The following is a 17,056-nucleotide window of genomic DNA, read 5'->3' as shown; positions in this document are numbered from 1 at the left end:
TCCTGACTTGGACATCGGGGTAGACTACCCTAGTCCACAGTGACCATGGGATTATTCTGCCCATACTTCCGGTCACTGTTCTAGCTAAAGTCAGTCCCTGTATCGGGCCGGAAGCCTCACCACTCTTCCGCTTGATGTAACTTTGCATGAACTGTCCTCTGATACAGAAGATGGTGAACAAGAGTCTGCTGGAGGCAAAGATATATCCCCGCTATGATCTTGCTGAGGGGAAGGCACCTCTCTTAGAACAGGAGATCCCACCGGCGGTGGTACTGAGGTATCCGGTTCCAGACTCTCAGGTACAGGCTGAAGATGTCTTCGGTTACGGCGTGTAACCGTCCCTCCCTCTGTAAGGACTGTGTAAGACCTTGGTTCTGGAGAGCGGCCCACTACCGTAGCAGGCGTCTTCCATTTCTTCTCATCATCCAGTTTAATTCTGACACTTTGGCCCGCTTTCAGTTCCTGTAAAGGCCTGACAGAATGTCTCCTGTCGTAGAAGAAACGATAACCCTTTTTGGCCTCTTCATCCCTCCTAAGGACTTCGTCCCGAGGAACAGGGCCAGGCGGCTTGAAGACACCCACTGAGGGTAAAGTGGTGCGAATCTGGCGTCCTAGCATCAGCTGTGCCGGGCTAAACCCGGTGGCTTGAATGGGCGTCGCCCTGTATGGCAAGAGGGCTAGGTACGGTTCAGATTGCTTTAGGATGAATTTTGTTGTTTGAACTGCCCTTTCAGCCATTCCGTTGGCCTGCGGATAATGTGGACTTGACGTGGAATGTACAAAATCATATTCCCTGCTGAAAGCACTGAACTCTGTAGAAGCGAACTGCATGCCATTATCACTCACCAGCTCCATTGGAATGCCCCAGCGGGCGAACAAGCTCTTCAGGCGAATGATAACGGCCTGACTTGTGATATCATTCAGGGGTGCTATTTCCAAATACCTGGAATAGTAGTCGATAACAACAAGAAACTTTTTCCCGTGCAGTTCGCACAAATCAGCAGCTATTTTCTGCCACGGCCCCGCAGGCAGCGGAGTAGACATTAAGGGCTCCCTTCTCTGAGTAGGCCGGCGTTCCCGGCAAAAGGCACATTTAGACACGTGATTTGCAATGTCGGAGCTGATCCCAGGCCACCACACAGCTGTAGCTGCTCTTTCTCTGCACTTTGTAATGCCTAAGTGGCCATCGTGAATCCTGTTTAACATCTCCTTCCTCATGCTGACAGGAATTACAATACGGTCTTGGAACAGCACCAACCCCTCCAGCTCCGTGAGCTGTGACCTCTCTGGCTGGTAAGCATTTAAAGACATCCAGGCTGCCCGGCTCTCGGGCCAGCCATCTCTTATGTACCTTATAACTTCTTGCAGATCTGTGTCCAAATATGTCTCTTTCTTTATCTCTTCCAGTTTCCTTGAAGAAATGGACTTAGAGGCCAGAACTGAATCAACATACACTTTTACATCCGACTCTGTGGAGGATTCTTCAGCAGCAGCCAGCGGGAGCCTGGACAGTGTATCTGCCACAACCAGCTGCTTCCCCGGCACATGCACTGCCTGAACATTGAACCTGAGCAGTCTCATTAAAAGTCTCTGGCATCTCAAGGGTGTTTTGTCGATGTCATAAGAATTGATAAGAGGGACTAGCGGTTTGTGGTCAGTTTCCAGACTAAATTTCTCCAAACCCACTAGATAACGCTGAAAGCGCTCACAGGCCCAAACTGCAGCCAGGCACTCTTTCTCAATTTGAGCGTATTTTGACTCCGCAGCCGTCAGTGTGCGGGAACAGTAGGCGATGGGCTGTAGTTTGTTGTCATTCAGCTGCAGGAGTGCAGCCCCCAACCCATAACTGCTTGCATCGGCACTAACCACAGTCTTTTTTGAAGGGTCGTAGAACCCCAGCACTGGGGCAGACCCCAGCAGGGACTTAGCATGCAGGAACGCTTTTTCTTGTGAGGGTCCCCAGACCCAGGCAACATCTTTCTTAAGCAACTCTGTGATAGGGTGCAAAACTGTAGATAAATCCGGAAGAAACTTGCCCACGTAATTTACAAGGCCCAATATCTGTCTCAGCTCATGTACATCAGAAGGGCTTTTCATCTGTTCGATAGCCCGAATTTTCTCGGGGTCCGGCTTGATGCCATCCCCGTTGATGATATGCCCAAAGTAGCATAATTCAGTTTTCCTAAAATGACATTTTTCTTTATTCAGCTTCAGCCCAGACTCTTTGATAGCCTGCAGCACACAACTCAAACGCTGATCATGCTCCTCCACTGTAGACCCATACACTAGAATGTCGTCCATGACGACTGCTGTGCCCACGTGGCCACTCAGGAGAGAACTCATTTCCCTCTGAAAGATCTCAGGAGCGGAGGATATCCCAAAGGGAAGTCTGCAGAAACAGAACCGACCTACCGGAGTGATAAAGGTAGTCAGTTTGCGGCACTTTGGATCCAGGGGGATCTGCCAAAAGCCGCTAGAAGCGTCTAATGTGGAAAAGAACTTCGCCCCAGCCAACTTCGGGGCTATATCTTCCAATGTCGGCAGCACAAATCTCTCCCTCTTCACTGCCTCATTCAACCTTTTCAGGTCCACACAGATGCGCACCTTTCCGTTTTTCTTTGCAACTGGAACAATGGGGGCACACCAATCAGTTGCTTCAACAACCTCTTCAATAACCCCCATAGACTTCATGCGCATGAGCTCTTTCTCCACTTGAGGCATGAGCGGGAACGGAATTCTACGAGGAGTAGAAATACTATACGGGACTGCGTCACTTTTAAGTGCTATACGGACAGGTTTGCAGCTCAGTAGGCCCAACTCGCCAAACATATCTTCAGAGATCTCATTCACTCTGGCCACGAGGCCCAAGTCACAGGCTGCTTTTCTGCTCAATAAACTGTTAACACACTGACCTCGGATCACATGCACCCACATGGTGAACTTCCTTTGTTTGTACTCACAGCTGGCAAGAAATTTCCCCACACAATCAATGCGGCCACCAGGACTATGAACATTTGTAGTAACCTTCGCCAGCTGGGGCTGTCGAGGCAGTTTCATAAATTCAGCAAAAGACATTACAGTGATATCAGCTCCTGTGTCAATCTTAAAATCAACATTGGCTCCCATTACAGTAAAGGTAACTTTCCAATCTTCCTCTGAGCTTGTCCGTTCCACAACAGACCCCACAAAAGACACTTCCTGACCCTCCTGGTCACTGTCCACCTGCATCTCCTTAATGTATTCAGTTTTACACACCACTTCAAAATGGCCTATTCTGTTACATTTTCTGCATCTTTTATCTCTGGCCGGGCATATAGCACTCTGATCATGAGCCCGGTAGCACCGTGTGCATCGGCCATGTTGCGCCCATCCACTTCTAGGCCTTTCCAGTACTTTAGATCTACCGCTCACACTGTGCCTTTCACTAGTAATTTTCCTAGACTGTTGCACTTCATCCACAATACTCTCAGACCTCAGATCAGCACTTTGCTTTTTCACCAGTTCACTCTGGCGGGCCATCCTAATAGCCCCGTCTAATGTTAAATCAGGCTCTAACTGCAGCTTCAGGGAGACTTCAGCATCTGCAATTCCAATAACTATTCTGTCTCTGATTTGCTCTTCTTTAGCAACACCAAACTCACAGAATTCAGCTAATTCATACAGGCTGCGCACAAATGACTCCACAGATTCTCCCACACGCTGATTACGTTTGTGAAAACAAGCTCTCTCATGAATCACATTTCTTTTGGGCACAAAGTGGGCACTGAGTTTATCCATAACTATATCAAAGTTAACTTCTTCCCCTTCTTGGAAAGTAAAAGCATTGAACACTGGCTCTACATCTTTCCCCATAGAGTATAAAAGAGAATTAACTTGTACTTCACCACTCTCCTTGTTCAGTTTGGATGCAATCCTGAAGCGCTGAAACCGCTGACGCCATGTGGGCCAAGCTGCAGGCTGAGAAAAGTCAAAAGGCTCAGGTGGGGTAAACTTTGACATCGTTATCATCAGAAACAGAAGCGTAGTCCAGAACTTCTGACACCATGTCATGAGATGCAGGACATATGCAGGACACAGCAATGATGGTACAACTCTATTTTATTACAGAGCATAGCAATACACATCCAGACAGGTTGATTGTACTAAAACTAACTGCGACACAGACACCGGACCTAAGCCCCGCCCACCAGCTAGTGACATCACATCCTGCTATCATCACACTGTGCATCATGGGAAATGTAGATCCAAAACCTTTGGAGCACCAAGGTTGAGCACCCCTGTTCTAAAGAATATTTCCTCTACACCTCTCTTGAAGAGCTTCTTCAAGGATTAAATCATTTCAGGTTATTGCCCCTATGCCACTGGGATATGTCACCTTTGGGTCCAACTCTTAAATAGTACATAAGCACATACCCATACACTCACCAACCCTTAAAGGGACAGTAAAGTCTAAATTAAACTTTCACAATTCAGATAGAGGGTCAACTTTCCATTGGACTTCTATTATCTCTTTTAATGTGTTCTTTTGATATCTTTGTTGAAAAGCTCTCTATAGATGTGCATGTATGTATGTATGTATTTACACTAAAGATGATCTATAAGAAAGGAACATTTCACTTAGACACATTAAAAATAAAAGTACTTTTTATCCTTATCTTAAATAGTACATAAGCACATACCCATACACTCACCAACCCTTAAAGGGACAGTAAAGTCTAAATTAAACTTTCACAATTCAGATAGAGGGTCAACTTTCCCTTGAACTTCTATTATCTCTTTTAATGTGTTCTTTTGATACCTTTGTTAAAAAGCTCTCTATAGATGTGCATGTATGTATGTATGTATTTACACTAAAGATGATCTATAAGAAAGGAACATTTCACTTAGACACATTAAAAATAAAAGTACTTTTTATCCTTTTCAAACATGTTCCAAAGTGATAGATATCTTTCAAAAAACAGTGGAGATCAAACTTCGAGCCCTTAATGAAACAATCTCTAAAAAAGCAAAAAAAAGCACATTCAAATTTAACTATTAAAGAAACAGTAGCTCTGAAAGAGCTGTCTAAAAACGAGGATATTATGATAAGACCTTCGGATAAGGGAGGGAATGTGGTCGTTCTTAATAGGACAGACTACATTTTTGAGGCTAAAAGACAATTGGCCGAAAAAGATGTATACAACAAATTAACAGAAAATCCAACAAATAGATTTCAGAAGGAATTATCAAATATCATTAAATTTGCACGTTATAATGGCATTATCACACAAACTATTGAAGAAAAACTAACTGTGCTTCAACCTGTCACACCGATATTTCACCACTTTCCAAAAATCCACAAAAAATCTGCTGTCCCCTCCTGGCAGACCTATTATTGCAGGTATTGGGTCACTAAACAAAGCTTTGTCAGAGCTTGTAGACACCTTTCTGCAACCATTGGTCCGTCAATTGCCTAGTTACTTCAAAGATACCACCTCTCTTATTAATAAAATCAGTAATACTAAATGGGAAGCTAACTACAGATTAATGGTGTTGGATGTTACTTCATTGTATACATCTTTTGAACACCATAGGGGTCTTACTGCTATTGAATTCTTTATGGATTCAGCTTGTAACTTTGAGGAAGTGACCAAAACATTTTTACTAAGAGCAATTGAATATCTTCTAACGCATAACTTCTTCATGTTCCAATACTGCAGGCAATACCCTACTTAAATATGATTCTTGTCATCCACGACATGTACTTAGAGGCATCCCTAAGGGAGAGTACATACGTATCAAAAGAAACTGTAGCAAAGAAGAAGAATATCAGAAACAGGCTGAAGAAGCGACTAGCAGATTCAAACAAAGAGGATATAGGGATAGTCTATTACAGGTAGCGAAGGAAAGTTTAGACATTATTCCTAGGGAGCAACTGTTAAGGTACAAATCGGAAAAGTTTAATAAAACTAGTGATAAAACCAGTAAGAAACTTAAATTTATCACCACATATAGTGTTGAGTATAATAAGATATGTGATATAGTTAAAGAATCACTTCCGATTCTCTATTCAGATCCTGTCATTAAACAAATCCTGAAATCTGGATGTGACTTCAACCCTAAAAGAGCTAAGACTTTAGCTAATTACCTGTCTCCTTCAGACATTAGACCCATCAATAACAAATGCTAGCTTTCAAGGAAACAAGGTTTCTTTAAATGCAGACGCCCAATCTGCAAAACTTGTAACTTTGTGAAGGAGGGAGATAAATTTATCTCTAGCACTACTAGCAGAGAGTATGGCATCAGGTACTTTATAAACTGTGCTATAACTCATGTTGTTTACCTGCTCACATGTGAGCTTTGCAAGAAACAATATACAGGGAAAACTAAGAGGTCCCTCAAAGATAGGTTTTTGCAACATCTAAGGTCCATTGAAGATGTAGACAGTGACACTCCAGTGTCAAGACACTTTAAGTTATAACATAATTCTAATGTATCTTCTCTTACAATACAGGGTATTGATCACATTACCAAATGGAAAAGGGGAGGCAATAGAGAAAAGCTCCTTAATAAGAAAGAGATCTATTGGATGTTCTCACTTCAGACCAGTGAACCAGAGGGCTTAAATATAAGACGAGACTTAGATGTCTTTACCTAAAACCTTAGAAATATATTAAAAATATAACCCCTTGTTATGAAATAAGTATACAAAATGACATCTAATGCTGACTTAATGGGGTTTTTGTTTTCTCTAAGTTGAATATCGGCTTTTTTATTAATAGATTCTGTCCACATTAAAAATACATTGTTCATTTAAGCATTCCATCTCAGAGAAAAGGGAATTAATATATTGTATTTTGTTTTTTTCTTCTCTAACAGGAGGATGTATTCATATGGGAAGTAATCTTTTCCTCTATGCATAACAATGTGGTAACATACTATTTATGTAAATATTTGCGATCTGCTCAAAATGTATATTTGTTTTGTGCGTCTTGTGTATTTCCAGCCCTATTGGCTCTATTACTCTTTAGGCTATAAAATGAAATGCCTTTCTGTGCTCAGATTATATGACTATAAGGTATATTCCACTGGGGGAGGGTTTTTTTGCTCTAAATGTCTGTGTCCAATCAGGTTAAGGTTCAAAGTTTGTTCTAATTAATATGGCCTTAAAAGGTGTATGAGCTGATCTCCAGGTAAGCAGTGAACAAGTGTGCATGCGCACGAAACGCGTCTGAATGGAGATCAGCTCATCTGCCTGATTGTTTGTGTAATTGCTGGCTTTTTACTGGGATGTTTTTTCTAAATCTTTTTAATGTACAAAATAAAGTTTGGATATTTTTTACATACTACGCTGCTGGGAGTCTCTTCTTTCGATGACTTTACATATATGTTGGATTGGAGCCTTTTGTGAAGCTTGAGCGCTACTTTATTCTTGTTGTTTGCATATTTACAGACATATACACATATAAACCCATAAATACATGTGTACACATATATAGACATATATATATAAGTGCATTGGAGCCCTTTGTATGTATGTAAATGAATGTAAATGTATGTAAATGAATGTAAATGAAGAAAACATGTAAAAGTATAATTATGCAATATTCATTTTTAATAATGGTTGTTACTATGTATTTACTGTAAATATTTCACATTCCAATGTTCTGCACATGGCAGATTATTTTCTAAGTGTTTCTTAATAGATATTCCTATATATATATATATATATATATATATATATATATATATATATATATATATATATATATATATATATATATATATATATGTATATATATCTACCTATATATAATCATGTGTATACAGATATAGGTATAGATATATATTGCACAAAAAACATCATAATATATATGTAGAAATATGTATTTATTTATGAATGAATAGAGCATTTTCTTCTAAGTGAAGGACATTGGAATGTGAAATATTCATATGTTCATGTCAGGTTAGCGCACATGAGAATAAGCGGTTGGGTTTGAGTAGGGTGTTATATTTCCACTTTTATCTCCATCTAGTTCTGTGGGGGTATGCAATATTCTAACTTCGTCTTTTTGCGGTCGTTGGGTTAGTGCGCAAGTATAAACAGGTTTACTTTCAACTGATAATACAAGCGCAACCTGCGGAGCAGAAAAAAATTACTTCTAGTGCAATTAACCCTCGAGTGGGGGCATTAATTAGCACGCCACTTGTAATCTGGCCGTTAATGGGCCACTGGATTATGTAACCAATGACAGTGTGGAATATAACAGTATTAAGTCTGGAGTCAGCACTTTAAACTGGAATTGAAAACAAGCACAATTTTTAGAATTAAATTACAGGAAAGGAGACAAAAAGCTATGAAAATATATTGCAAAGTTTCTTTACTTAAAATAATTAATTTTATATTGTCTCAAATTGTTTATTCATTTTTTTAACCATGGCTTACACTGGTTATTTGTGATGTTTGCTGATAACCGTGCAGATGGTACTTGCTCTGGAATACACCTTGAGGATCAGATTATGGGTTTGATTCTCATATTTCTGATCCTGTTTATTGGCAGTTTTTCAGATCCGGATCCATGTTTTTTAAGTTTTGATTGATCACAATAATATATACAACAAATACAGAGAGTGCAATATATATCCCCCTAATTAGAAACTGGCCTCTCTTGGACCACCAGGAATGTAAGTCAAACTGGAATGGAGAAGCTTTGGGGAAAGAATAGAAGGGTTTGCTCTTGGACCCTAGTAGATATCTCAGTTTAGGAGTAACTATGTAGTCTGGACCCAATATAAATTGCAAAGAAGAGGCCTATAGATTATAGGGTATAGAGTATAACGTCTATGTTATATCAGTTGAGTGGTAAGCAAGTATGTATACATATATCTTATTTAAAAAGAAAAAGTGTAATAAACCCTCCAGTTGTATAGCAAAGATCTGAAAACTGTATAGAGCTGTTTTATGGTGGGTTAGAAATATAAAGCATAGATATTTCTTTCCTAAGATATTGGGAGTCCACGGCTTGAGTAATTACTGTTGGGAATATCTCTCCTGGCCAGCAGGAGGAGGCAAAGAGCACCACAGTTAAACTGCTAAGTATCACTCCCTTACCCACAACCCCCAGTCATTCTCTTTGCCTTCGGTGCATGGATGAGGTGAAGTTTAGGTGTCTGAAGAAAAATTTAGATTTCATCTACAAGCAAGTTTTTGGGTATAGCCGTATTCCACGTCATTCCTTGCAGTCGGGTAGTGGTGGCTTTAAAGCAGTTAGGAACTTGTAAAGAGGTACTTACTGCGTTTTCCTAACAATTGCTGCCCTAGTTTAGAAAGCCAGAGTTGGCTACTCTGTTCTTTCTTTTTCAAAGGTCTCTGTGAAGAACTGTGTCCTCTCATACCTTGTAACTGTCTACATTTTGGACGGCGGAGCAGGTAAGTGCTTTTTCTTCCAGTTGGGGAGACCATGCACTTAACAAATTAAAAGACACTGCTTTTTTATTGGGACATAGATAATCTTGTTGTATGGGTTACACTAGGGCATGAAGCAGGCACTGTAGCACGTGTGAGACTAACATTTAAACTCTTTTAAGGGTAAAATGTTTTTATTAGGCTTTATTTTATGACACATATTTACTTGATAAAACAATACAATTAAACTGAAAGGAAGGCTGAATTTTTTATTTCAGCAGTTTATTCATTTCCCCTTTGCTTTAAAATATAGCGATGCAACATTTTAAACTGTCAGGTTTGAAAAACCGGATATTTCTGGTACTCAGTGTACCAGGAAGTGGTGCCTCTCTGTGTTGCAGCAGTAATTTGAGCTCGGCAGTTGCAGTCACATGACCGGCTTTACTTCATAACGTTTCTGAGGAAAAAGTTGTTTTTCTCCATTTCTGGGTGATCCAGTCTTAATTGGTAGCGGTAAGGCACCTCAGTATTTGAGGTGTGGGGTTGCCTGAGGGGTATTTTAGAAGTTTATTTGATGTTTATTAAATGTTTTTTCTTAACTTTTCTTACATAATTTTAGCTGGGGATCAATCCTAATTTGGGATAAAATTTAAAGTATATTTTTTCCTTGGCTTATTTGAATTGAAAATTAAAATCTTTGAAACTTATCTGTACAAGTTTATTTACTGTTTTGATTTACAACATGTCTGATATGGAGCAAGAGCCTGCTCTCATGAATTCATGCTTATTATGTTTAGATGTACAAATTGCAGCTCCTATGCAATTTTGTTCTTCATGTGTCAAGAAAACCTTGCAAAATAAAGGTAACATTTTTGCACCTAATGTCTCTCAGGATGATGCTGTTTAAATAATACCTCAGCTTTCTCCTGCTACGTCCCAAGCCTCAATGGTGTCACATGCAGTGCTCTGCGGTTCCTCAATAACTGCTAGAGGAGTTTATTTAAAAGCAGAAATTGCATCCCAGGTATCTTCATCGGTATCTGCGGCATTAGCTGCCATTCCCAGATTACAAGGAAAACGCAAGAGGAAATCTAGAAATTCAGAAAATAAGGTGCCTGTCCTCAGTTCTGCTTCCCAAATTGCCCTTTCTCATAAGTCTGATGAGGAAGATACATCAGGACTTTCTGAGGGTGAAATCTCAGATTCGGACATTATAATTCCTTCTTCTGAGACTGAGGTGGTATCCTTCAGATTTAAGTCTGAACACCTTTGTGTATTGTTAAAGGAGGTTTTAGCTACTTTAGATGACTCCGATACCCCCTGTCGTTGTCACTCCTAAGAAAGCTAGTAAACTTAATAGTTTTTTTGATGAACCTTCCACTTCGGAGGTTTTTTCCTGTGCCAGACCATGCTAGGGAGATTATCTCACAGGAATGGGAGAAACCAGGGGTGTCTTTTTCCCCGTCTCCCATTTTTAAGAAAATGTTTCCAGTTGAGGACTCTATTAAAGACCCTTGGTATACTGTACTTAAAGTTGAAGGGGCCATTTCCACTCTGGCTAAGAGAACCACTATTCCTATTGAGGATAGCGGCTCTTTTAAGGATCTGATGGACAAGAAGCTGGAGGCTTATTTGAAAAGATTTATGTTCATCAAGGTCTCCAATGGCAACCTGCGGTGTGTATTGCCACCGTGACTAGTGATAAGTGATTCTTATTGGTTCGACGCCTTGTCTGATTCTCTTCAAGTAGAGACTTCCTTGGATGAAATTCAAGATAGGTTTAAAGCTCTTAAGTTGGCTAATTCCTTTATTGCAGATGCCATTTTACAGGTTGTTAGACTAGGAGCTAAAATTTCTAGTTTCGCTGTCCTAGCCCACAGGGCGTTATAGTTTAAATCCTAGTCTGCGGACGTTTACTCTAAAGTCAAGCGTCTGGCGATTCCTTACAAGGGCAAAACCTTGTTTGGACCCGGTTTGGCAGAAATTATCTCTGATATTACTTGTGGAAAAGGGTCTTTTCTACCTCAAGATCAGAAGAATAGCCCTAAAGGAGGTCAGAGTAATTTTATTCCTTTCGTAACTTCAGAGGAAAGCCTTCCCCTTCTTCCAAGCAGGAACAATCCAAGTCTTCTTGGAAACCCAATCAGTCTGGGAACAAGGGGAAACAATCATAGAAACTGATTACAAATCAGCTTGAAGGGCTTGCCCCCGATCCAGGATCGGATCATGCGGGGGCAGACTTTCTCAGTTCTCTCAAGTCTGGATACGAAATGTTCCAGATCCCTGGACTGTGGACATAGTATCCCATGGTTACAAATTGTAACTCAAGACTTTTCCTCCCAGAGGCAGATTCCATCTCTCAAGATTATCTGCAGACCAGATAAAGAGAGAGGCGTTCTTGAAATGTATACAACATCTTTCCTCCCTGGGAGTAATAGTTCCAGTGCAGGAACAGGGTCTTGGGTTCTACTCCAACCTATTTGTGGTTCCCAAAAAAGAGGGAACTTTCCGTCCCATTCTAGACTTGAAGTGTCTAAACAAGTAAGTTCCATCCTCCAAGATGGAGACTATACACTCCATTCTTCCTTTAGTACAAGAGGGTCAATTAATGACAACCACAAACCTAAAGGATGCGTATCTTCATGTTTCTATTTACAGGGACCATCACAGAATCCTGAGATTTGCCTTTCTGGACAAACATTTATAGTTTGTGGCCCTTCCATTTGGTCTAGCCACGGCTCCCAGAATTTTTTCAAAGGTTCTGGGGGCTATTTTGGCAGTGATCCGTTCTCGTGGAATTGCTGTGGCACCCTACCTGGACAACATATTGGTTCAGGCGCAATCTTTTCAACAAGCAAAATCTCACACAGAGATATTGTTGTCTTTTCTTCGTTCCCACGGATGGAATGTGAATCTGGAAAAAAGCTCCCTTTCCCCTGCTACAAGAGTAGTGTTCTTAGGAACCATAATGGATTCTCTATTGATGAAGATTTTTTCTGACAGAGATCAGGAAAAACAAAATAATTTTCTCTTGCCTCTCTCTTCATCCTACTGCTCATCCTTCAGTGGCTCAATGTATGAAGGTAATCGGTCTGATGGTGGCTTCTATGGACAATCATTCCTTTTGCTCGATTCCATTTGAGAGCTCTCCAGATGTGCAAACTCAGGCAATGGAATGGCGACCATGCGGTTCTATCTCAGAGAAGTTAGATCAGTCGTCAAGGGACTCTCTCCCGTGATGGATTTCTCAGGAACATCTGTTTCAGGGCACATGCTTTCGGAGACCTTCCTGGGTGATCGTGGCAATGGACACCAGCCTGCTGGGCTGGGGAGCAGTCTGGAACTCGTTAAAAGCTCAGGGCCTTTGGACTCGAGAGGCGTCTGCTCTTCCCATCAACATCTTGGAGTTGAGGGCTATTTACAATGCTCTATTGACTTGGCCTCAGTTGTCCTCAGCCCAGTTTATCAGGTTCCAGTCAGATAACATAACCTCTGTGGCTTACATCAATCACCAGGGAGGAACTCGGAGTTCCTTAGCCATGAAGGAGGTTACTCGGATTCTTTACTGGGCAGAGACCCACAATTACTGTCTATCTTTTTTAACCCTGGTTCACATATTATAAGTGCATATTCCCCTACAAATCTTTATGTCTGGTATGTGCATAAGGATTCCATTTTAACCCTGCTTCACATATTATAACTGCATATTCCCCTACAAATCTTTATCTCTGGTATGTGCATAAGGACTCCATTTTAACCCTGCTTCACATATTTTAACCCTGCTTCACATATTATAACTGCATATTCCTCTACAAATCTTTATCTCTGGTATGTCTCTATTACCTTAAAAAAAAAAAACTTTCTTTTCTCTGTCTTCCAGTTTGATAAGAAAGGTGTCAACTGCAATGTTTGCTTATGCCTTGTTTGATCCTGCTCTAATTTATGACCTTTGCTAATTAGAAGCATGTGACTGTTATTACCTTTAAATTGAATATCCTCAGCTTGTTACATCAAGCTTAGCTTGTAAGATCAGTGCAGCATTGCATGTGTGCAGTTCTCTAAGTGTGCTAGTTCATAAGTGTAGAGAGAGTTATAACAACGGAGTTAAACAAAGGAGTGGACAACAGAGATAAGTACTTTTCAAATTTCACAATTAAATGCAAACATGCTACACTTTCTAATATCTTTATTAACCTTTTCCTCCCTTCTCCTTAAAGTCACAGCTATTCCATTCACAAACAGCACTCAGAACATTCATATTTCTCCTTCTCTTCTACCTTCCCCTCTCTACAACACACATGAACTCTATTCCTATCTACATCCCTCAGCCAGCCATGCTTCACTGATCCTAAACTTAAACACTCACATAAGACACATTCTCATCTCCTTTCGCTCACCATCTTTCTTCTTCTTGCAGCTGGGGATGTCTCCCCTAACTCAGGTCCACCCTCTGCTTCCCTCAGATCACTACCCCAAATGACACCTCATACACCTTGCACACGTAACCCTCTAAACCTCATTAACTGCACCTCTATTAGTACACCCCAATTCTCGTGTGCTCTTTGGAATGCACGCTCGGTATGCAATAAGCTTACATCTATTCACAACCTATTTATTTCACGTTCACTTAACCTGTTAGCCCTCACTGAAACTTGGCTTTTCTCCTCTAACACAACTGCTCTAGCCTCTCTGTCCTATGGCGGCCTGCACTTCAGTCACACTCCCGGTCCTGTAGACAAACAAGGAGGAGGAGTAGGAATTCTCCTGTCTCCACACAGACTTCAACATACCCCTTAATAAGCCTAACACGCCTGCTGCTTCTAAACTTCTATCACTTACCACCTCTTTAGGCCTGTCCCAGTGGACAACATCTCAAACACACTGTGAAGGCAACTCCATAGACCTGGTCTTCACAAATCTCTGTGCTGTTTCCAACTCCCTTAACCTCCCCTTTCCTCTCTCTGACCACCATCTACTAACTTTCTCTCTTACTCTACCTGCTACATATCTGTCAAACCGCTCGTTTTCAGTTTCCTTTAACAACATATCTTGTGATCCTATGCCTCTCTCAGTTGGAGTACCACAAGGCTCTGTCTTGAGCCCCTTACTTTTCTCTCTCTATACATCCTGCCTTGGAAAACGTATAGCCTCCTTTTAGATTCCAGTACCACTTATATGCTGATGATACCCAAATCTATCTTTCCTCTCCTGATATCTCTCCCTCTTTACTCAACCAGATTTCTGACTGCCTCTCTGCAATTTCCTCTTGGATGTCTTCACGCTACCTCCAACTCAATCTGTCCAAAACTGAGCTGCTTCTTATCCCCCTCTTCGAGACATCCAACACCTGACATTTATCTGATGGTTGGAGACTATATTCTCAACACCTCACCACAGGTCCGCTGTCTTGGGGTCACACTAGACTCAGAATGCATATTCAACCCACATATACAAGCGCTTACCAAATCCTGCCGTTCACACCTACGCAACATTTCCAAAATTCGTCCCTTCTTTACTCAAAAAACTACAAAAATACTTATTCATTCCCTCATTTTGTCACGCATTAATTATTGCAATCTACTCCTAAATGGCCTTCCAAAACACCGCCTCTCCTCCCTCCAATCTATTATGAATGCTTCTGCTAGACTCATCCACCTAAGTCGACGATCTACATCAGCTGCTCCGCTCTGCCAATCTCTACACTGGCTCCCCATACACTCCAGAAGTATTAACCCTAACTTACAAAGCACTCAACAGTCTAACTCCCAACTATATTTCCTCTCTCATCATGAAATATTCCCCATCCCGTCCTCTTCGATCAACCTTGGACCTACGTCTCTACACTCCTGTTATCTCTACGTCCCACTCCCGCCTCCAAGAATTCACACATGCTGCTCCTGTCCTCTGGAACTCTCTACCCCGCTCCATAAGACTGTCTCCAACCTTGTATAGCTTCAGACGCTCCTTGAAAACTCACCTATTCAGAGAGGCTTACCATCTCTCCTCTATCCTGCATCCGAACCAAACTAATACATGTACATGAACTGCCTGACTCACTGCTGCAAATACAACCGATGTAACAAGCTACCCCAACCTTATGTCTCTGCACCCTAAACCTATAGACTGTGAGCCCTCCGGAGCAGGGCCCTCTTCCTCCTGTACTAGATTTGTTTAGTTTTGTTATGTTTTGTATTTTATCACAAATCTTTGTCATTGTATACCCCTATCACTGTACCCAGCGCTACGGAATTTGGCGGCGCTATACAAATAAATGATAATAATAATAATCTGCCATCCACATTCCAGGAGTAGACAACTGGGAAGTTGATTTTCTGAGCAGACAGACTTTTCACTACATCCAGAGGTGTTTTCCAGCTTAGTCCTCAAATGGGGGGTGCCGGAGTTAGATCTGATGATGTCCCGTCAGAACGCCAAGCTTCCAAGGTATGGTTCAAGGTCAAGTTATCCGCAGATCATTCTGATATATGCTCTGGCAGTTCCTTGGGTTTTCAGGTTGGCATACCTGTTTCCTCCGTTTGCTCTCCTTCCACGAGTCATTGCTGGTATCAAACAGGAGAGGGCGTCGGTGATTCTAATAGCTCTTGCGTGGCCTCGCAGGATCTGGTTTGCAGACCTAGTGGAGATGTCATCTCTCCCACCTTAGAGACTACCTCTGAGGAAGGACCTCCTGATTCAGGGTCCCTTCCTTTATCCAAATCTCGTTTCTCTGAAGCTGACTGCTTGGAGATTAAACACTTAATTCTGTATAAGTGTGGTTTTTCTGAGCCGATCATTGAGACCATGATTCAGGCTCGCAATTTGGATGTTGTACATACTCTTAAATTCTACTTACAGGCGACTAAGGAATTTCGCCAGTCCTCTGCCCTCTTTGTCTGTTTCTCTGGGAAACGTAAAGGTCAGAAAGCTACTGCTACTACTCTTTCTTTTTAGTTACGAAGTGTAATTCTTTGGCTTATGAGACTGATGGACAGCAGCCTCCTGAGTGAATTATGGCTCATTCCACAAGAGCTGTTTCCTCTTCTTGGGCTTTCAAAAATTAAGCTTCTGTGGAACAAATGTGCAAGGCTGCAATTTGGTTTTCTCTACATACTTTTTCCAAATTTTCCAAATGTTATACTTTTGCCTCGGCTGAGGCTTCTTTTGGGATAAAGCTTCTTCAAGCGGTGGTGCCTTCTGTTTAGGATTGCCTGTCTTGTCCCTCCCTACTTATCCGTGTCCTCTAGCTTGGGTATTGGTTCCCAACAGTAATTACTCAAGCCATGGACTCACCATATTTTTGGAAAGAAAAACAAAATTTATGCTTACCTGCTAAATTTATTTATTTCCGGATTTGGTGAGTCCACGGCCCCACCCTTTATTTTAAGACAGTTGTTCTTTTGACTATAACCTCAGGCATCTCTACACCTTGTGTTGCTCCTTTTTCTCCATTTCCTTTTGGTCGAATGAGTGGGGGTTGTGGGTAAGGGAGTGATACTTAGCAGTTTAACTGTGGTGCTCTTTGCCTCCTCCTGCTGGCCAGGAGAGATATTCCCAACATTAATTACTCAAGCCGTGGACTCACCATATCCGGAAAGAAAGGAATTTATCAGGTAAGCATAATTTTTTTTTTGTGGTATAGAGTTAGTCTGTTGCTATGTATCAACTACTTTC

This window comes from Bombina bombina, chromosome 6, assembly GCF_027579735.1.
Source record: "Bombina bombina isolate aBomBom1 chromosome 6, aBomBom1.pri, whole genome shotgun sequence".
Lineage (NCBI taxonomy): Eukaryota > Metazoa > Chordata > Amphibia > Anura > Bombinatoridae > Bombina > Bombina bombina.
This window is presented reverse-complemented; position numbering follows the sequence as displayed.